This window comes from Pogoniulus pusillus, chromosome 23 (assembly GCF_015220805.1).
Source record: "Pogoniulus pusillus isolate bPogPus1 chromosome 23, bPogPus1.pri, whole genome shotgun sequence".
Lineage (NCBI taxonomy): Eukaryota > Metazoa > Chordata > Aves > Piciformes > Lybiidae > Pogoniulus > Pogoniulus pusillus.
Window position 1 is genome coordinate 22,213,279 of NC_087286.1, and position 22,894 is coordinate 22,236,172.

General features: G+C 47.8%; 1 long non-coding RNA gene across 1 annotated transcript; it reads right to left on the bottom strand.

The window, feature by feature from the left end:
• Positions 1–6,979: 6,979 nt before the first annotated feature.
• Positions 6,980–15,700, bottom strand: LOC135185847 (uncharacterized). The gene is made up of 4 exons (XR_010306657.1): positions 15,520–15,700; positions 15,209–15,273; positions 13,939–14,210; positions 6,980–7,126 (listed from the first exon to the last, which is right to left on the bottom strand). It is a non-coding gene; the product is annotated as an uncharacterized LOC135185847 (long non-coding RNA).
• Between the last annotated feature and the right edge of the window lie 7,194 nt (positions 15,701–22,894).

Genomic DNA, 22,894 nt, shown 5'->3' on the forward strand with positions numbered 1-22,894 from the left:
ATAACATTCCTCTCCTTAGCTACCCCTCAGCCCAGTGTTTTCAGCCTGTGATCGGAAAAATCTCATGTCCTAGGAGAGCATTCCCTACGGTGATAATTATGGGGTACTCTGGGCTGGGCGCCTCTTGTTTTCTCCAATTGTAAGAATAATTAAATGCTCACTGGACGAGAGCAAAGGTGACAATAACTTTGTGGTTGGAGCACTCCCCGGGGATGTGGGAAGTCTCCCAACAGCCGCATCAATAAGGAATGTTTATACAGAGTGGAAGGACTCTAGAAGAAAAGGATGAGAGAGGCTGCAGATTACCCTATAGCCTGGTCCTGGGAGACACAGGAGATAATGACAGTGTAGGGGCTTGAAGCTGGTCTCGCACAGGGCAGGTAATTGTCGTGCTAAGTGGGATGCAGTTGTGTAAACCCTTTCATGTAGGTTACAAAAACGCGGTAATTCGCCCCAGAATAAGCACATTTATTAAACCTCAGAAAGCCTTTTAGGATGGAGAAAAATCCTTCCCACCTACTTGGAGGTCCCTCGTTCAATTCCCATTGCTGCTCAGTAGGTCAGCTAGTGTGCCTCTACATCTGAGGGTGGTTGCACCAGGGAAGCAATGGCAACTTTTCATACGATGGTTGTGATAAGCTCCTTTATCAAAACCTAACTTCGCCAGCACTTCCCATTCTCCTGTGGAAGCTGTGGGAAAGCTGAGCATACATAAGCCAGTCTGCTGAGAAGCCAGGACTCCATGTCTGTTAAAGCAAAAAGCAGAGTAATTCAGGTCTCATTTTCTGTGTTTACGGCAAAAAAATGTGAACCAAGAAATTGCAAGTACATTGTTGTTCCTCACAGTATTGCACGGGGTGGGGAGTATATCTGGGGTAGGTTTTAATCTTCCCAGGAGAGGCAGGAAGACAAGCGGTTTTTAAGGAAATCTGAGGGGTCAGCAATTTCTTGCCTCCAGGAGATAGGGATGTGAGCAAACTATCAGGCAACAGGGAACATGCATATTTTGTAGCACCTGAAAAGCTGAGGTTGCCACAGAGCGAGCCACCACATACTTGTGGGATTAGACATGTTAAAGGAAAATGTCCTCTGCCAACCAGGCTCTAAATATATATAAATATAAAACGTGATGAAGGGCTTGTTCCTCTGCTGCAGCTGGTTGATCGTAGACTCCATTTCATAGGAGAGAAGGGTGGCTCCTTTTTGCCTCCTCGTTTGTCCTTATGCAAGACTGATAAAGACAGAGAGTGAGCTGGAAACGGTGTTATCACCTCACAGAATAAATAGTGAGAAAGCTTAAAAAATAATAAGTGGAAACCTGTATGCTTATGGACTGTGGCTTGTGAGCAATTAACTCGAGCTGAATGCAAAGAGAGTCTTTCGGAGTGGTTGTGTATTGGCAGAAATACTTAACAGCCCATTTAAAGCTGGCTGGAAATAAGCCTATGCAGAAGCACTCAGGTAGCAAAAAAAAAATCCTGAATGCAGTGCACTTGTTCACACTGCTTTCAGTGCGGGAGGAAGCCTCACAGTCATCAGGACATCTCCATTCTCCTGTCGTCTGCACAGTGAATTAAGGAAGTCTTGTGGTCCTTCCTTTCATCACACTACTCAATGATGTCCAACACGACAAGGTCATTTGGTCCTTTTGTACTTAATGTGTGACTTCCAGAGCAAGCAGAGGCATAGGTGTTGGTAAGGCAGCACCCACCTGCACTCCAGGAGGGAGGAGGGTGCAACTCAAGCTCACTTAGGGTGAGTACTGGGTTCCATGCAGGGCCGCATTTCAGCAGGACTGACTCCTTTGGGCACAGCTCTCAAGTGATGCTCTGCAGTGGAGCTAGCACGTATGGACAATTTAAGTAATTTTGAGTAACAGTCATGTCAGCGTTTGGGGATGATACTTCACCAGCTGTTACACTACCCAGCAGGGGAGTTGGCATGCTTGGCATGTGGGATCTTATGCACTTTCTCAAGGTGAAGGTGAGAGGAACACTGAAACTTCTCGAGCTGTTCTGGCAAGTTAGCTCCTGAAAGTGGTCCAAGTGTGCAGGGAGCTCTGTTTCTCCTCCTGTGGGGAATGGATGTGTTTTCAGGTGCTCACTATGTAATTGTGACCAAATACCACAATGACATTCTCTTGAAAATGCATTTCATCATCATAACTATGATGCAACACAATGCATCCTACCCAAATCATCCAGAGGTTTGACTATTACGAAGTGAAGTTGTTCCAGGAGAGTTACTTTACCTTAAATTCCTGCCCCATCCTAATCCAGATTAGTTTTGCGTACAGACAGGCCCTAAGGGCTTGACTCAAGGAGCACTGCAGCAAATGAGAACCTCTCTGCTGAACCTTGGATCAAGCTTGAGGTGCTTCTGGCTGTCTCTGCCTTTTGGTTCAGAGCAGTAATGCTGTTTCACAGCAGCTCTGTGGCTTGGCCTCCCTCACTCATCCAGTTTGCAGAACAGCTTTCATTCACACAGATTCTTTTTTTCTTCTTCAGTGGACACGAAGCAAGAAGCTCTGCTACAACCTTCATAGGGATATAAGGTGACAAATTAGTAGCTGGTCCTTCAGCCAACCTCAGTGTGCAGGGTGAGGATTTTCAGTGTAGGTGACTGGCATAAAACTAACCTGGTGTTACCGTTGTGAACTGCACATAGTGTACATGTTGAGTCCTCAGCACCAATCTGTTTGATCTCCTGATGCTCTCCTTTCACTCTCTTGCTAATCTAGATGTAGCAATTACTTGTTAATCTGGATATGGCCTGCGAGATGCATATCACTATCGTATCTGACTCCTTGCAGCCACACTCACAAGGCAAGTTGACAACATAAAATTTGCAAATGGAGATATGAGGCAAGAAGATAAGAAAGTTCTGATCAAGCAGCAGTCTCCTGGATGTTGGCTTGAGGATGGTGTCTCTTTCCAGGTTGGCCTCTAATGTCTGCAGACACCCTGAAAAGGGTGATGATTGTGCTGTGAGGTTGGTGCTAAGTGCTTGGCACTGCTCTTTGCTGTACCAGCAGCTACCACTGCATGGACTTCAGACTGCCTCAACAGCCAGATGAGCATCCTCAAACTGGAAACACATCCAGTACCTCTTTAAGGCCTGACAAGAAAATCTGGAGGAAATGAAGGCATCTTTCAAGACCTGCTTTCCACCTGAATGACAGAGTGATGGGCAAGCAGTCTGTCCTCTGGCACGGACTTCCTTTAGGATCTCTGTCAGGTCACTCCTCTCTATGCATCATTTTGCCCCTCAGTACCAAGGGATGGGATATTAGCTTGGGTCATCTGCTGTGGTGATGTCTCTACAAGTAACTTGGTCCCAGGGCATGTTCCTGGGGATGGGACTCGGCAGCAGCATCAGCAATGTGGCCTCCACCATTTCTGCCCAGTGCCAGACAGCAGTGTCCAGAACAGCTACCCAGGACAGGTCACACATTAGCATGGGCCAAGAACTGTTCTCAACATAAAGTCTGCATGTGGCTGTCACATTTCAGAGCCTAAAGACACTAAAGGACACAAAACCTTCTGTGTTGGTGATCTGAGAGCCCAGAAATTAACCCAGGCACTGTTAGTTTGTTAGCCAGAAGTAGAACTATCCAGTTAGCCCTAAACCCCTGCTCTGCTCTGGGCTGCTCTGTTAGTACCAGATCAGGCAGAATAAGATCCACATTTAACTGGGCAATACCTTCATTTAACAAAACTTTGTTTTTCACTTGCCCTAAGTAATTTGGTTGTCTCCACTATAAACACCTTGGCTTGGCCTGCCTCTGCTCCACTTTCAGTCTTTTCTTCTTCCCATCCTGAAGAGCAGTAAAAATAGGTAATCCTTAATGAAAGGTCAGCTGTCTGGGCTGAGGGCCAGGCTGGGATCCCGAGGGGAGGGAGACGGTGGCTTTGCAGGGCAGCGGCGTGGCTGGAGCGGTGCCTCCCTTGTAACTGCCACCGCTCCCCAGAGGGACTGGGCAGCTGCAGCCCGTGGCGATGTCACCCTGCAGGCAGGAGGGCAGGAGAGCACAAAGGGACGCACTGTACGGCCTCGAGTTGATCACTGCATTTATCACTTTCTATAAACTCCGGGAGCAGCCAGCCCCGGTACCCTGTGTACTCTTGCAGCTCCTTTCTCGCTGAAATTGGAAAGAGGACAAAGTCAATTACGTTATTTTCCAACAACAAACCTCTGTGGGATAGTAGCTCAGATACTGGCTGCAGCTCGGAGAACAGCCAGAGTCCCACTTGAAATGTTCTGAACGGTGGCAACATGGTCACAGGACGCTTTATTCCACTGTAGTAAACACCAGGAGGATTTTTATTCTTGAGAGCTCTGTCCAAAAGAGAATAAATCTGTGCAGCATCTCTGCTGCAGCCTAACGAAAAAGCAGACATTTGTATCCATAAACTCACTGGAGAGCTACCTATTTTTTGCTGTGTTTGGATATTATTTCCTCTGGAGTGGCACAAGCAGAGGGAGGAAAAGTGGTTCAGGATTGGCACCGTACCGGGAGTGTGGAGGGCAGGGGTGGATCAGATAGGCAGAAGTCTAGGATCATAAATACCTCCATGTCACTGCAATGCAAGCAGTAGCAAATCCCCCTGCAGAAGCAAAGTGGGTGTGTAACTAAAAGCAAGGTAGAGAAAACTGCCCTGATTTGGGAATTCAAGCTTTGCGGCCTCTGAAAAATGAACGGGGTCAGAGGGCTCCCAGCCATGCCTGTTAATTACTGAAGGTACATGTTTTTAACCTAAGGCTGGTTACTCCATCCCTGTCTGAGCTGCAGTAGGACCTGGAGAAGGCTACCATCCCTGTCTGAGCCTTTCTGGACGTCACGCACATGGCTTTCCTTCCTCTCTAGCTCTTGAAAGCAGAGTCATAATCAGCAGAGATAAGTCCTGTTCTGTGTCTCCTTTTCTAGAAAAAAAAGGAGGAAAAAAGTCTGAGGTGGTTCTTGAGTGTCCCTGCCTTGCAGCAGGGGCAGACACCCAGGCAGTTTCCATGGCTCAGCACTCAAATCCTGCCCATGAGTCATCAGCTCACAGGCCCCAGCAGCTCAGACCCTGCCTTTTCCGTGTAGACATGGGCTCTCTGCCCCTGTTTTCCCTTCACCAAACTTCTGAGCATGAGACAGCAAGCATCTATAATATTAACCCACTAAGTATCTGAAGGCAGGTTTGCATGTGGAGACGCCACACCAGCTCATCCATCTGCATTGTATCTCCACTGAAAGCATTAGAGTTGCAGTTTGGGTCCATTCAGAGGTTGATATGAAACCTAGCTTAGTTTAATTTGTGATGTATTGTCTGAGGTGTTGCACATTGTTTCAACCAAAACACTTAATTCAGAAGGATCACTTGGGAAACCCGTTTTCTTTCTTTTTTGTCTCCCTATTATTCATTCTTAGGAACTGAGTACCTCTGCCCAGCCATGGGAGACAGGATTGCAGGCTACCCCTCCCATAATACAATCTTTAGCCAAATCAGGCCAGCAGGTAAAGTTAAACAGCATGCAGGAAGGACAGAGCAAGTTCTTCCAGACACTTCAGTCCCTGACAAGTTAAACAGGTTATGATGGGATTTAATTGTTACTCCCACAAGCTGAAACTTTATTCACTGCTGTTGATCAGCATGCACAAAAGGACTGAGCCATCCCCTTGTGTTCAAACACCAGACAGGTCTCACCCTCATCTGTGATAACGCATTTGGGAGAAGTGTATCTCCATGGCAGGGCAGCACCAATGCAGCCAGCCCATCAGTTAAGAACTGCTGTGCCAGGGGGGAGCTAAAACCAAGTTCCCAGCCACTGCACTTCCCAGGGCCATTGTATCATCCCAGCAAGACATGCTCCAGAAGAGGCAGCTGGAGAGTGAAGGAACACAGCTGCTGTCTTCTCTGACCTAGCACTGCCTATGAACAGGGATAAACTCCCTTGCAAAAGTCATGAGCACAGTTATTCCATCCTTCCAGTTGGGAAACTGAGACACCCTGGTCTGGTTGTCCCTTTAGAGACCCCTCAGCAGATGTTTGCAGTTATTCTGGAGGAACATCTGGACAGGGAGACATGCTGATACTGATTAGTTGAGTCCAAACCCCTGCCAGAGCAGGACCATATGATCTAGCCCAGATCACACAGGAGTGCATCCAGATGGATACACTGAAAGTCTCCAGAGAAGAAGACTCCACAACCCCTCTGGGGAGCCTGTTCCAGTGCTCTGTGACCCTTACAGATGATGGTCTCCATGTTGGACATCTTGCTTTGCTTCTACCGCTTTCAAGCTTGGATGGTACGAAACAACTTAGAAATCTTCAAGGCTTAAACTACTCCATGTATTACTCAACAGAGAGTAACCTTTTTAGGATGAGCTTACTCAGTGTATGGCCTCAAGCACATTCTCATCTTCTGATAGGGCTTGCACAACTTTCCTGGTACCTTATCAGCACAAAAGGCAGGAACAAGGTGATTTGCTCAGACCTGACCTCTTCCCTTCCACTTTTCAACCAAGGGGGATGGGTCGCCATCTGCAACCACAGCAGGACCAAAGCTTTACAGGTTCCAATGGCACTGGAAGGTCAAAACCTTTCCTCCACCATGCTGTGATTTAGCCTAGGAAGAAGGAGTGTCCCTTACCAAAAGTGGGTAAATTGGAGTACACAAATGGAGAGGATGAATGCTGAAAAGGGGTGGTAATGCTGCCTCCAAGCATGTGCCAACCTCCCTGGCAAGGGGAGAACCAGCTTCCTCCATGGGCAGATTTACAGCACTCAGGGCATTTGTGTATCTTGCCCCAAAGCATCTTGGTCCTGGAATATCTCATGCTAAGCCCAGAGCCCTAAGCTGGCAAGCCCACTGATGTGGCATACAGCACGCTCTCCCACAGCACTGGCCAGTCCTTCTGGGACACCTGGAATCCAGCGTTGCTTCCGCACCATGCTGCTTGCCCAAGGTGTGCTGATCTTGTACGTGACCCAACACTTTATGTTTTAATACTCATGCAATGCCCCCCACCCTCTTCTCCCAAGTGGAGATAAGTTTCCACTTGCCTCACCACGTTCCTGGAAGAACAGGTAGAATAGAATTGGAAGTTCCCAGCTATCTCAGCAGAGGTGAAAAATGTTGCCTAAAGACAGAAGAAAAAGATTGTCAAGTGAGATTTAGAGATGCTCTGGGCAGGTGAGGGATGTTTGCATCCAATTCCAATGGCACATTTGAACCTGAGAAGGTCTTTTTCTCTCCCAAAGTATTTTTTGTCCCATCTTCAGTCATCTGCAGAAGTGTTCATGTAGGAAAATGCCCTCTCTAATTTCAGGCTCTCTGGAGTCTCTAATAACTCCTTACACTAACTATGAGCTGAAGAAATGCACACTTTAAATGGGTCAAAATTTTCCCAGTCCAGGCAGCTTGCCCGTGTTTCTCTTAGGGGCTTCTCTTCTATGACTCAGCCCTATAGGAGTGGCTAGAAATGAGCATCAAGCTAGAAGTAACAAAGTGGGTGCCAGGCTTTAAGTTTGTTCTTTCTTTTTATTTTCCCCAGGATAACATTTTTGCCAGAGTCTGAAAGAGGTAATTAAAAGGTGTCAGCTTTTAGAATGAATATCCTTGGCAGTAATGCGATGTCATTCGGACTGAACAATATGTTCAGTTTGTTCCCTGGACTGTAATACAGTGCTGCAACAATGCAGCACTATGTGCACTGAAGATCATCCTCGGGAAAGAGTGCCCTGGGTTAACTGAAATAGAACAAACATCTCCCCACAGTCACTGACAGCTCTGATTGCATTTATCAGATGAAGTCAGAATAAGTGTCTATGTAAAAGTGTGGTGATAGAATTAAGAAGACCCCTGTTCAGTCCTGTGGTCGTTGCTTTTTGTGACCATAAACTGTTTGAGCAATGTCTTGCTCGTCTGAAAGGCAAAGGACTACTTCCTTCCACGCTGCAGCTGTTAGCCTGTATTCTCCATGCTAACTGTTATCCCCTTGAAGAACTAATCAACTTTTGCTTTCTTAACTGGGGCACAGAAATGTCTCCAAAAACCAAAACAGAATCAAATTCAATATCTTTTCAGTCTGCCTTTCACTCACTTTGGGTGCAGCTCTGTAAAACTGAACCTGAGCTTGCAGAGTTCCCTTGGGACACCTGAAGAAAAGTTGAAGTGGGGGTGAGCTTCTGATGGGCAGAAGAAATCATGACATGAGTATCTATAACCAGGCAAGACACAGATTAAGGGGGGTTTATACTTTGTTCTTTTGAACAACTTATTAAAAGTATCAAGGCTAAGGTGCATTTCAGGTGACCAAACCTGCACTTTTCTCTAGATGAACACCTTGGCAGTCTTCGTGGGGGTAATGGTTTGCACCATCGTGTTTCATAGCAAGATGGATCACTCTGTTTCTCATCTGAGCTCAGCCTAGATTAGAGCTCCACTGAAGACCAGGATGTTTGACCTGGGATTATTGGTTTAGCTGTGTTGTGGGGTCAGTGCCAAATTCCCCAGCAAGGATCTGGACAATCAGCCAAATCCACCAGCTATGTCCACCTTAAAAGCTGGTCAAATATGTGGGTTTAAATTAGAATGGAGTTTGTGATTTATGACAAAGTCTGAGAGAGACAGGTGGATCTCATCAGAGCTTTTGAGCCAGCCCTAACTTTCTCACAGCATCTTTACTCCCATGTTTTTAGACAGTTGCTTTCACCAGAGCAGAGCACATCTAGCTCTAAGCATCAGTGAGAACAGGATCCCAGGAATGCATTCCTGCCACAAAGCAGAAGTTGCTAGGAAACCAAACAAGCAGCAAGTTTATCTTCAAAGCCTGGAACCTTGGAAACTGGAATTATCTATGAGGAATACCCTTCAATGGGAACCTTTGGATCTCATCATTCCTGGCAGAAAACATTCCAGGTTGTGAGGAGGTGCTGATATCTACCCAGTGACTCTGAAGTGACCACATTTCCAAGAGCATTGTGGTGGAAAAAATGTGGGGCATAATTACTTTTAAACACATGAAGAAAAAACAGGAGCTAGAAAGGCTCTCAGAGGTTCTGAGCAGCAGTGAAACACAGGAAGGCACGTGGTGGCACCGGTTGTTGGTTAGGTCAGAAGCATAAGGCCATGCCTCGCCAGGGAGCTGAAGGCAGATCATTCCCCTGAGCCTATACATAGCTCTCAGCTGAGTTTTCAATTCAAAAAGCAATTATCAAGATCATCAACTTTCTAAGCCCCTGAAGGTTTAATTAACATAACACAAATACCGTAGAAGGCAAATAGCATTGATGGATGACAGCCTGGTCTGTAGTCCTTGGCTTCTGCCACACCAGCAGCAATTTCAATCAACCTCATCCCCATGGTGTGAGACGTCCCTGTCTCTTGACGGCTCTGCCACCCTGTCAGGAGTGTCTGAGCAGAGGTGTCCCAGGTTGCAGAATCACAGAATCATAGAATCAACCAGGTTGGGAGAGACTTCCAAGATCATCCAGTCCAACCTAGTACCCAGCCCTATCCAGTCAACCAGACCATGGCACTAAGTGCCTCATCCAGTCTTTTCTTGAACACCTCCAGGGATGATGCCTCCACCATCTCCCTGGGCAGCCCATTCCAATGCCAATCACTCTCTCTGTCAACAACTTCCTCCTAACATCCAGCCTATACTTTCCCCAGCACAACTTGAGACTGTGTCCCCTTGTTCTGTTGCTGGTTGCCTGGGAGAAGAGGCCACCCCCCACCTGGTTACAATGTCCCTTCAGGTAGTTGTAGACAGCAATGAGGTTGCCCCTGAGCCTCCTCTTCTCTAGGCTAAACAACCCCAGCTCCCTCAGCCTCTCCTCATAGGATTTGTGCTCCAGGCCCCTCACCAGCTTTGTTGCCCTTCTCCGGACACACTCCAGCACCTCAACATCTCTCTTGAATTGAGGGGCCCAGAACTGGACACAGCACTCAAGGTGTGGCCTGACCAGTGCTGAGTACAGGGGCAGAAGAACCTCCCTCGTCCTACTGGCCACACTGATCCTGATACAGCCCAGGATGCCATTGGCTCTCTTGGCCAATGGGTATGTCTGAGCATCCTTGGGTTTGCTTGATGATGAAGTCCAGGTCTGTGCACTTGCACTATTTGAAGTTCATTCCTGGCACAAGAGAGGGGTAACCTCTTGCCTGGTGCAGAAGTGCATCTGTACTGTCATCCTGAGAATCAGCAATGGTGTAGGTCTCTTGAGTATCCTATATATCCAGGACAGCCAGCCTCACTTCACCTTCCCCCCTTCCACTCCCTCTGCAAGTAGAGCACTTGCAAATGTGCAATGAAGTGATAAGGTCAGCGAGATAGAGTGGAAGTGCTGGGTAATGGCCTCTCGCCTCTACACAACTGCCATGCCAAAGCAGCGACGTTTCCCTCCCAAGCGGAAGATGCAGCTTTGGCCCTGCGGTAACACAGCCTTACAGGTACCTCCGTGATGGGCTGGGTCAGTGGGTGACACGCCCGAGTGTGTTTCATTTTGGCTGTGAGCTGCTGGAGCAGTTGTTCATTGCTGAGCAGTTTGCATGCCTCTTGGCTTAGAGCACACAGATCTGCCCAAGCTGCTGAAATACGATTCGGGCCCTGGCTCTGACACAAGCCTCCTATTTCCACTTGTGCGTGGCCAGCAACCTTGCATGGGAACAGCTGTGCACGGAGGTGGCACGAGCAGACCTGAGACTGGACAGAGAAAGCTGCACTTTTACTACACTTAACAATGTAAGAAACTTTGTTCTCCACTTTTTGCAACCCAAGTTCAACCACTTGTGCTTCCATGTCGTCTCTACCTGGGGCAGAGAGGACAATGTGTGTCCATTTGGGATGCACAGGAGAATCACTTTTCTTGCTGTGACCATTTTTGGCAATGTCAGAGGAAAAAAAGCAAGAATGGATTGGCCAGTGGAAGACAACCACCTGTTTTCTCCTAAGTCTGAATAGATATTCCCTGGCTGAGCAGCTGTGCCAGTGCAAGACAATCACCTTCCTCCCTTCCCTGGTGCTACCACTCTCCCACAAAGGTCACACCATAGACAGGTCTACTGAGCACTCATCTGCTTCAGGCAAAGCTTCCCAACCATGAAAAGAGCTCTGGTTTTGTCTGAAGCTGATGAAGGAGGTGACAAGATCCCAGCAGATGGAAAGATGGGGTGGTGAATCCCAGGTGGCAGACCATGTAGAGGAACTGTGGGAATCACAGCCAGGCCCAGGAAATGCCTGTCTGCAATGTCCTCAGGGATCAGAGGGAACATACCTGGCTGGGGTGGATAGGTAGTTTGGAGGAAGGTCCCTGTTGTTCATATAGATTCCTGGCTCAAACCCAAGGGTATCAGTAGGTAACTTTCACAAGAACAAGACCTGTAACGTAAAGCTCCCAGTGGTTTTCTGTGCTCTTTAGCCTCACTGAAATGGGATGGCCTTTATCCCTTTAGGGAAACTGTCCAAAATTTGCTTCCTGAGAACACCTCCCCTCTCCCCCTTCCATTGCCTAATTGCTACATAAAGCTGAAAACAGATGCACTGCTTTCCACAGAACTGCCTGTGCACAGGAGACAGGCTGCAGCAGGGCCTTGCTGTGAAGTGCAGCCCTTGAGGACACTTCCACACCAAAGAAAACAGAGCTTGTAGATAAGGGCTGTGGAGTGGTGTTCCCATGGCTACATCCAAAACATGGCTTCTTCATGCCTACTTAGTCTATTCTTCGTGGTATGACAGGTCAGAGATCCCTTTACTACCTTGCTGCAGTTACTTCTGCACTTCTCACTCAGGAACCTGAGAGCAAACTGCTCTGCTTGACCTCTGCCTGCCAACAGAGGCTGGGATCAATGTGCTTCACCAAGACCTGCTGGGATCTCTTCTCTGGGGATCCAAAATGCTTTTAAGATCTTAGTGACAGGGTCTTGTTACATATCTTGGCCGTAATTAATGTGGTGCTTGTGTTTCAACCTGGAGTTGAAGCTCAAGTAGGTGAGAAACCCACCAAACACTGTTTAAAATGCTCACCTCAACCCCAGTTCCTGCATTTGCTTCTGACAGAAATGTGCAGCCACCTGGCCAATTTTCAGGAGTTTGGTCCCTGTTCTCCTCTGCAGGAAACAACTTGTTTCATATTTTATGAGCTATGTCAAAATGTGGGGCAAAGGAAGGCAAGGGAAATCCCTGGCAGCTCGAAGACCTTCCTGCTTTCAGGCAATTCATGGACAGCTATCTGGTTTAATCCTGAGTGCGGGAGTAACTCCAGCCAAGTTAGCAGAAACTTTGCATAAGGGTTAAAAGGAAGGATTTCAGCTTCTTAAGAAAGCCCACTCACTGAAGCTGCCTAGAAATTCAAATACCAGATTGATAAGGTCAGGAAAAACCAATCTTGGCTGCTTATCCAAAGGGCAATCACTGATCTTTCATGCTGGTTGTGTGCAGTATCTGCATCTTGATAAGAAATAATCCTGTCATCAGCTTCTGCAGAGAGAGGGTAGAGGGAGGAGTTAGCAAGAAATCTGGTGCCCTTCTCCCAGTGAGGGATTCTTGGGAAGTGCTGGCTTGTCTTTCTGATCATTGTGGATTTTCATTGACTTCAGCATATTTTAAGCCAAAGGGGAAATCCAGAGGAAGGAGAATGCATTGGGATGACAGACGGTGAGAGCTCCAAGAATTATGACAGTGAGAAGTGTGACCTCATTTTCACTGGAAGGCTAACTGGGACAAAAGGTGCCACACCAGGCTCTGTGGTGTATTACAGGGCTCAGTGAGTTGTAAACAAACGAGAGAATCTCCTTGCTTGGACGTGCTGCCCGTGTGCTGTTACTTTCCAGCAAAGTGGGCTAAGGCACAGTTTTCCTTCTGTCTCAGCCCTGCCTGGCTCTTCACATTCAGAGACCATCTGAGAAATGCAGAATCTGTCTCAGACCAGGAACTGTCAGGTCCAAAGACCTTTGACATGACTCCCACTGACTCCAGAAAACCTTGCACAGCCTGGCTGCGATTCATTCCAATGAATGTTGGACAAGTGAAAACAAGCTGCTTAAATCTGAACTAGTCTTCCTTGGGTTCCCTTTATAGCCCGTGGAGACAAGTCAGACATTGCTGGAGAGCAGTTCCTCTGACCTATTTTAGGATGAGATGAGTCACTCCCAGAAAGAACCTGTTTTTCCCCATGGACCATCAGGGGAGTCCAGGATGGCTAGCTGAGACTTGTGTGCCTGACTTTAAGACAAATCCTACTTCACCTGTCTGCTTGTGCAGGGCTGTGCTTTACTGATTATTCCTGCTGATGCAGCTTGGGTTGCATTGCTGCGAGTGGATGTTCTCCACTCCTACAGTATCACAGCCAGACATCACATTCCTGGGCTTGTCTGATAACTATTCTGATCACAGTGCTAGCGGCTGCCAGGGTCAGCCTGGTCTTCTACTACAGCTAAAACTGCCACATTTTGTGCAAACAGAGTTACAAATGGGATCTCAAAAGCAGCGGAGATCGGGGGCAGTGTTATGTCACAGGCTGAGCCCTCTGTGCCCTAAGGATTTGCAATGGGACGCTGAAGGCAAGTCACAGACAAACTCATTATCTGCATGTGTACAGCAAGTGGTGTGAGAATTGCTGCTCCTCCTTGGCTCTCCTGGGTGCTGGTTAGTGTCTTCTGTGGCTCCAGTCAAACTAGCTTATTCTAGCACGAGTGAAAGCAGTATCTGGTCTGGGAACATAAGGGCAGCTTCCTTTAGTGGTCTTGTGTCTAGCATTAGTTCTACATAAATAGAACACATTTGACACATCTTGGTTGTTTGTACAGGTCCAAAACTGTCAAATCATTTGTTGAAAGCTAGACACTGAGGCTGTCAACAGACGTCTCCTTCTGGAGTCAGTTGTGCTGATGGACATGCTCCCAACCCACTCTTTCCACTCCTGTCGCACTCCATTCAGAGCCTCTTACCTCAAATCTGCTGCTGAGTTGCTCCAAAGACTGGTCCCTTACCAATTCCACCTCAGAAGAGCTACTCGAGCTAAGATCAACATGCTACTCCTCTTGAGAAGGTCCTTTCCCATAGTTTTGGCAGCTGGCTGCATGCTGAAAGGCATTCTGTGTTCCTTCAGATGCTGGTCTCCAGCTTTCCTTCCAACATGAGGCAGCGCACCTCGGGCGGTGTGGATGGCTAGAGGCCCCTCTCATTCCTGAGCAGCTGGACTCATGGCTAACTGGTTGACCTACAGAGAAAAAAAATAGTCAGTGTCGATGCTGAGAATCTTGAGATGTGTTTGTTTAGCTGTTAAGCTGTCACAGAGCCACTGCAGCCTGGCAAACCCAACTCTGGACATCTGGCTGCTATGGGAGCAATGCCTTGGTGTTGCAGGGAAGCAAGAACCTCCTGGCATCTCCAGCCTTTGCACAGGAGAAGGTTCCCCAGTATGCTCCCAGGTTACACACTTTCATGGGTGTTGTTTGGGCTACAGCAGAGCAAAAGGGTCTGAGGAATAGGAAAGGTTGAGGCAGCTCAGGCTGTGGGTGAAGCTCCAGCTCATGCACAGGACTTAAGCCATACTCATTTCAGCTGACTTCTAGCATTCATGTGGAGCAGCTGGGCTGGTAAAAAGCATTCCTCCCACCACCCCAGGTTCATCTCAGCCCCTTCCTGTCACTACTTTGTTCAACTACAATTTGCTTCCTCTTTTCAGCAGCATAAATGATCAGAAAAGGTAAAACGATATACATCTTAGACCTGAGACAGCCATAAGGAGGTGTCTGTCAGCCACAGGTGTCAGAAGCAGCCTGAAGGTGTTAAGGTAGTGCAAGATAAAGCTGCTTTCATCAACTTCCACCGATGCTCCTCAGCTCATGTATGAGTTGGAGGTGCTGTGAGAGCCCATACAACCTCAGTTCTTTTGTGGATGAGTGATGCACATGCCTGAACTTAAGCCAGTCACAATTTGCAGAGGTCTCTCAAAAAGCCCACTTCAGCCACATGCTTCAATTTCCCAGTCCAAAAATCCCTTTGCAGCTGGTGCATGGAGAGCAGCCTTTACTAGCATCTAGACAAGCTTAGACTTTCCTCCCTGGACCACACCTCCAAAATCTAAGTCTTTCCAATTGCTAATTAGCACAATCTTTGGCAGCTCCACTGAGCAGAAGCCTCCAGCCCTCCCACATACTCCTATTTCTGTGACACTGGCATACGGAGCAACTTGTTTGACACCCATAAATTTACCTCATGGTGAAACCATGTGAGAGCATGGAGAAGAAGTTCCCTGTAGCTTCAGGTACATTTTGCCCCTGGAAAATACAAAAGAAAAGAAAAAAAAACTAAAAGGTGAACCACCTCTCTCAGGAAATACAAGGTATGCTGATATGGATCAGGGTTCTTCTTCAAGAGGGGCCAATTGCCTTCTATAAGCTCTGTCAGCACGGCTGGAGGAAATCCACGCAGGATATTGCTTCTCTGGCTCCTCCCTTACAATTCCTATTCAAGTCTGCACCAAGTTAAACTGCAAATTGCAGCCATTTCCATGAGCTACTCACCTCTTTCTCTGAGTGTGTTAGCAAAGGAGGGGAAATCAAGTGCTCTGCACTTTCCTTCGATGGCTCTTAGCTCATGTTTGGGCTTTAATCGGGAACAAAATGCTTTCTAAGTAGCATCCGACGCGGCTGGTTATCTTCTGGCTGCTCTGCGGCTGTAGAGCCCAGTGCGTTTAGATAACGGGGCCCATTAGATGCTAATGGGAGGCAGGTTGCTTGAGGCAGGGGCTGAAATGTGGCGTAAGCACCACTGAGGAAGTGAACCTTTGCTGGTGTTGCTTCCTGTGCATCTTGATGCTGCCAGTTAATTGTAACGTGTGCATGCCAACACCGGGAAGGAGTTTGGGAGCAAAAAGGTTGAAAATGGAGCAGACAAAGCATGGCATCAGTGTAAAATTGGTAAATTGCCTTCCACATGATGTCACTCCCCAGAGCAAATGGGACAGGATGGGGTGGGGTGAAGAAGCTGGAAGGAGAGGTGCCATGTGCCTTCAGGCTCCTAGTGAGGCCATGCTCCAAGGACTGGAAACTACCTGGAAGCAGTTCCTCAGCTGGGGATTCCCACAGGAAGGGGTTGCCGGGGGGCAGGGGCTGTGCCAGCGTGGCACAGTGGTGACTTTTGCCTCCTCCTGGCCAGCTGTAGGGAAGGAAGGAAGCAGAGCTGGGACCCAGAGGAGCACATTACAGCTGTGACAGCTTTGGCAGGAACAGCCATGGCAGCTTCCATCTCTGTTGGCAGAGAAGCAATTATCCTGTAGCTCATCTGCTTGGGGTTGCACTCAACCCACTGCCAGTGTGGACTGAACTCAACCCACTGCCAGTCAACCCACTGCACTCAACCCACTGCCAGTCAATGCCAAGACCAGGTTGCCAAGCACCATTGGGCTGGTGGGGCAGAAGGGCAAGACAACACACCTGCAGAGCTAGTCTGCCAAACCAGTTTATTTTAGGCTGGCAGCTCTCTGTATTGCTGCAGTGGTAACTTTACTGTGGTTGCTTTCAAACCAAAGTGATCCAAGAGTTGGAGTCAACTAATCCTAAAGGTCTTTTAAGTCTCTTCTGCAATGAACTGACATTTAAGTGAGTTTAATGCCTTTTTATGCCAACTTTACATTACATGTGCAGTGTCAACTGGATGTGGGGAAGACCCAGGCACTGTGAGATTACTTTTTCTGAAGTGAGGGGGGCAATTTAGCTCATCCAAACACAGCCCTCCTGCCAAAGGGAGCAGAAATGGACATCTCTGTGTGACAGTGGCAGACTGCATTGACAGTTGTTGGATATGTGCTTCCCCCCTGCATTTTTTCCTTCTCACTTTACAGTACTGGCCCCATTTTCCTTATGGAGCGTGAAACCACTTCTGCCTTTTGGTTTGTCTGGGTGGAAGACTCAGGCTCAGTTGTACATTGCTGTTCCTGACTCTGCTGTGATGAAATGACAATAATAATTCGAACCAAATTAATAAAACTCAAAAAATTCACACACTGGTAGGTCAGGGACAAAATGTTTCAATGTCTGTGCAATGCCCAGGTGCCTTCAGCCTCCATCTGCTGTGCCATTCTCAGCCCGAGTGGAGCAGGAAAGCCCAAGCTCACATTCCTGTTTGTTTGTGTGGTGATCTCACAGCCAACCCCCCACCCCCACCTCCATTTCTGCAGGCTTTTTTCTTATTAAGGTGTAAGTAGCTTATTCTTGCATGTCCTGTGCAGTGTCCAGATGGCAGCTAGAAAGGGCAGCCCCATCAGCCACCTACCAGCTGTCGTCTATAACCTCCATGCCAAACACCCCCAAAACAGCCTTTTATTGCCTGCAATTCTTTAGTTTAAGCTGACAAAGTTGGATTTTTAATTTTTTTTAAGAACAATGAAGTCTTGGTCAGAGCTTCAGGCCTGTCACTAGTTTAAGGAGGAAGCTGGACAGCCAGTGACTATGGCTATGAGTAACTAGGGGATTGTAGCCATTTCTTTTTCCTTTCTCTCTTTGCATAGGACAGGACAGGACTTTTTCCCTAATGCAACTAGTATCCTGTTTCCCCAGCTCTCACTACTCAGTTATTTCTGTTAATGATTCAAAAAGACATGAGACAGAAGATTTCTTTAAGGGGAAAAAAAAAAGTCACTTCTGAGACTTTCAAGGGCTCAAGGAATAGCAAAGAGACTCATGGGCAAAAGTGAGGTTTTGCCCTTTTTTACATCTGCTCACTTGTACCTGTCTTGTTGTAAGCTTTCTACCTCTCTCTCAGATTTTCTATAACCACTCTAAAGAGGGTGGTCATGAGCTCCACTATCAGGCTAATAAAGTGCAGTGGAGTCAACAGACCTATCTCTGTTGACTTTAAGCTTTGGATCATGCAACAGAGGGTAAAAACAAGTCCCTTATGAAAATAACAAAGTTGCTGGGGTCAACGTGTGCTTTTGATGCCAGAGATCTTCTAGGATTCACGTGATTCAGGGGAACAAAAAACTTCTTAAACTCCCAGCCTGCCCTTTTTGATGCACTGTAATCCCTTTAAATTTAAGACAAAGCCAGATGAGCTGTCTAAAGCAGGATGCATGTGTCCCATCTGGCTGGATCCTCACCTCCAGTGCAGGCTGTGTGTAGGCAATAGGAGTGTGCTGCAAATCCACAGAAGGTTTTAAAAACCAACTCTGGTTTCTAAAGAATTTTCTCTTGGGTTCTCCTATGTCACTGCTCATATCCCTCCATTCTTAGGGGAAAAAAGGAGGCTCTCCTTATCTCTGCTTTCACACTGGAAAGGCTGACTGGACACCCACGCTGCTGGAGGCTGCCAGGCAGGGGCCAGGGCAAGATGCTGAGTCCTGGAGATGCCAACACTGCCTCTCCTTAGCATCCTCTGTCAGCCAGATTTTGTGCCTCCCCCTGAGCTTGCTGTATTTTGTGAGAGCTGTTTTTAAGCATCTGCTCCTCCTCATGCCTTTAGAGCTTGGTGTTTAGTTCAAGGCAGTGAGTTCTTTATAACAATGAAGGAAGAGTCATGATGAGGGTCAAGACAGCAACAAGCCCCACAGGAGTCCTGCTCAAAGCATCTGCTCTTCTTGTGCTGGGAGGCTCCAGTCTCCACTGGAGCCACGGGCAGATCTAAGGGAACCAGGCACCAGTCCTCACTGTTATTGTAAAGCAGCTTTATCAGGAGGGTTATGTGATAAGGGAAGTTATTAGCTAGCTGCCATGTTAAGTGGCTGGGAGTGAGTGAGTGCACAAGAGCTGAGCGGTCCTGGCAGAAAGAGAGACCCGTGCTATCCCAGAGAAACAAAAACCTGAAAGCCCTAGGGGATATTAATAGAAACTGCAAAATCTGCAGCCCCAGAAACCCTGCTGCTCTCCCAGAGTAATTAGCTGAATGTGAAGTGCTGTTTGCCTGAAAGCTGGGAATAGCAGCGCTGGGAGAAAGGAGAGGCACGGGTCTGCTTATCGGAGCAGGCTCGCTCGCTGGTGTTCAGCCACTGGAACGCTTTGTCTGGAAATGCCCCTGAGTGTTAACTACACTGCTGAGAGATGCCCTCCATATCACTGCCAAATGTCTAACTCTGGTCTGTTGGGACCTGCCTTCTCCATCCAGGTGCCTCATTCATTCAAGTGGTGACAGTAAAGCAGCCAAACTGGTTTTAATGCCGTGTTTCATTCCAAAGCCTGTCACGTTGGCTTTGTTTGGATGGTAATCAGATAAAAATAGCATCCAGCTTTTTCCTCCTGACACCTCTGAAAGCTGCACAGAGGTCCCACTAAATCCATCTAACATGACTGGGGGTGATCCATGGAGCATGGGAGTGGTGTGAGACAGTGACTTTAATCTATAGGTTCCCTCTTCCTGGGCTGAGCAAGAATAATTTGTCCCACAGTGTCACTAACAGTGGTGGAGTGTTGCAATATTGGTATCATAGAGAAAGCAGTTTTGGCTATGAGGCCATTTTCTTTATCTGATTCATGCCTCCAGCCCTCAAGGAAGAACAGAGTCACCTTTATGCCTGACATAAGGGTTGCAGAGAGAGTTTGGTAAATTTAGGTGAGGATGTGGAGAGAGCTATTGCAGCACTCAATCTGGCATCTCAGGTCAGAGAGGAAGCATCAGGACAGCATGCCTGGGTTTGAGGAGCTCTCCTAGCGACTGTATGTATGGATGTATGATGGGCTTGGATGAAGACTGCTTTGTGTCTTGTTGCATGGGGGTTTCTAAATCAGCTGGGAAGCACAGGCAGATCAGCACAGTAGGAGCAGTAAAAGTCTGGCTGCACTGAGGTGACACAGTGGATGGATGTGTGGGAAGCTACTCCAGGCATCTCTGACTCATGCTTATGTTCTTGGCAGTTGCCAGACATCAACCCCACTCAAGGTGTCCTCAGCAGGAGCATGAAAATGCTTTGTGGTTTTACTCAGGAGGCAGCCCGAGCGTCAGACCTCATTATCTGGAAACTGAACATCTGAAGGCCATAGGCAGCAGAATTCATAGGTGTAGGAGTTGGCCTCCTTGCCCATTCCTTCCAGCAAACTGCCTTGCCAGAGGAGTTTCGGGAGGCAAATGTAAACAAGCTGTACAAATGCAGACAGGGTAGCTTTTTTTTCCCCCCTGCCTTCAGACATACTTTGGGAGGCATTGTTAGACCACAGCCACAGGCTGCTTCAGCATCCTTTCCCAGCTGGCAAACCAGCCCAAACCATTTGCTGAAAGAGGACCTGCTGTTGTTACTTTCTTCTCAATTCTCCAAACAAGGAAATAGTATCTGGGTTGAAGGCCTGATTTCCAAGAATACAGAAGGTTGTGCTGCCATCCAGCATGACCTGGACAGGCTGAGCAGTTGGGCAGGGAATAACCTTATGAAGTTCAAGAAGCACATATCTAGTGTACCGTACCTGGGGAGGACTACCCACATTGACCAGTACAGGTTAGGGGCAGACCTGCTGGAAAGCAGCAATGTTGAAATAGACTCGGGAGTGCTGGTGGACAGCAGGATGGTCGTGAAAGAGCAATGAGCACTTCTGGACAAGAAGGGCAATGGCATCAAGAAGAGCATTTCCTGTTCTGTCTTCCCTGCCTCAATTCTGGCTATTTTGCCTCTCACTCTGCCCTAGTCTTCAGGACACTCAACTTAGTTACATGCTGCACATCCCTTTGGGTCCTCTAATGTGCCTGGTGTCCTGCAACTCCAATAGCAAGGCACCTGCTAACAGCTGAACTGCTTGAGGTTTGCCTCGACACGAGCCCTTCTTGTACAACCCTGGTGCGAGTGGATCTGTTCAGGAGCGCACTGGAAAACTGTGGGATCTGCTTTAAGGGCTGGTGAAGCCAAGAGGAGATGCAGATGGAGAAATCTTGCAGGAAAGCCACCTGTTGTGCAAAGGTATTACCAAACTTTTGCCAGGCAGGCCACATATAGCCTCTCCTGGCAGGCCTCGAAGACCCTGTGACCTCACTGTGGCCGTTAGCATCTATTTTACACCAACTAGAGTGCCTTGACTACTGTTCTCTAATTGAATTGCCCATGCAGTGACCTGCTCTTCTACGTGCCTGGCAGAACTTTACAGCAGGGCACTAACCTGACTGCGGTGTTGAACCTTCTCTGGCCACTCTCAGGGTTTTACTTTAGCTGATTTGGCAACATTTCTTATCCCAGAAAGAAACAGCAACCCAAAAAAGAGCAGCAAAAGGCTGCTCTTGCCAACGCAGCTATCGGTCTCCAGCCCCCTCCCCAGTGCTCTGGCTTGAGGCTCAACTGGAGAAGCCACATGGGCTCCACCCACAGAGGTCAAGCCTGAAGCAACAGAACGGTAGGGGGCTGGAACTGGATGATCTTTGAGGTCCCTTCCAACCTATGATTCTCTGAATTTGTGCAGCCAAGCATGGAAAATGCAGTGGCTTTCCCTCCTGCAACTATCCTTCGGTCTTCCCTTCCTCTAATTTTCACAGCAGTCGTGCCAAAGCCACCAGCTGGCTGAAAAGTCAGGCAGTGTTTGACTGACAGAATGTTTCCTTAGATTTGTGGACCTCTGAGAGAACTGGTTGAGTTTATTCCCAGGTAGGTAAACACTGAGTTGAAAAGCTCCTTCTCTGTGGGCATGGGCTCATGATCAGGACTCTGCTGCTCCTGGAGAGGTCACAGCACCTTGAGAGCTGGGCTGGAGGCCGAGTGGGCAAAGGTGAAGTTGTAGCTGGAAACCTTCAAGCTCCGAACAAGCATAAAGCTTAGTCCAAGGTTTTGTTGCTGTCCCTCTGTGTGCTGTGCAAGCACCAGGCACACACCAGATAACGGAGTGCTAACCTGTCCTCCTTGGCTCTCCTTCCACCTGGCCTGAACTATTGGTGCCCTTTTTCTGGAAAGGCTGGGGCAGGTATCAAGCAGAAACTCTTCTTTAGGCATGGAGCCCTTTGCTTTGTCTTCTTGCCTGCACACTTCTGAGACAAAAACTGCAAGGAAAAAAAAGATATCTAAAAATCTTTCCACCTGGCGCAAGTCTGACAAAAGAGGCTCGTTAAACTTTGATGCCTCCCCCTCTCTGCTGGACAGAGAGGTAGCTGCTGCTGAGGGCAAGCCAGTTTTTCAGGACTCAGCTCAAAGACGCTGTTGGCTAAATGTGGGAAAACTTGGCAAGGGATCTCACTCCACCGAGGAGCCTGATCAGAGAGCCAACCTGACAAAGGGTTCTGGCACTTAGAGGAATCAAGGTCTCTCCAGCCACTTAAAAGGAAACTTGTGTAGAAGAAAGAGCAAAGAGGCAGGACTTTTTTTTTTAGCACAGACATCCTTTGAATTGAAGAACCTGCACAGGGAAAAAAGCTTCCTTAGAGGAGGGGGAAGAAGAGATTGGTTTAGAAGAGAAACCCTGTGTAGGAGGAGAAAGATATGGACATCTTTTGGGTATATGAATAATGTCAGAATGTAAGGGAAAAAAACCCAGAAGTTGAAGCAGGGAAGTGCCTGCAAATGTTGTATTGTTTTGTCTCTTCAACTGTTTATTCCTTGTGCTACAGTGAAGCGAGATTGTGCGTTGAGCTCCTGCAAAGTACACTCGCATGGTCCTGCTGCAATATAACCTTGGAGAGAGGAACAAACTTGTGATGTCCACAAAGGTCACATCTGCACCACAAAATCCCTGTTTGGGAACACAAGGGCAGAAAACACATTCATAGAGGGTCTGGGGAACTCCAGAAAATGGGGAGAACAGGTCGTGCCAGGACACATTCATTACCTGTTGCTGGGTGCTCAGTGGGAACATACACTGGGTGGAAACACAGACTGGAGCTGTGCCGGGTGGCAACTCACACCAAGATGTAGTAGCAAGGCTTGCACTCTTCCTCACAGAACCAACAGCCCCAGGACAGATGCACTTAAAAAAACCCCAGAAGAAGTCCTTTTTCTGACTC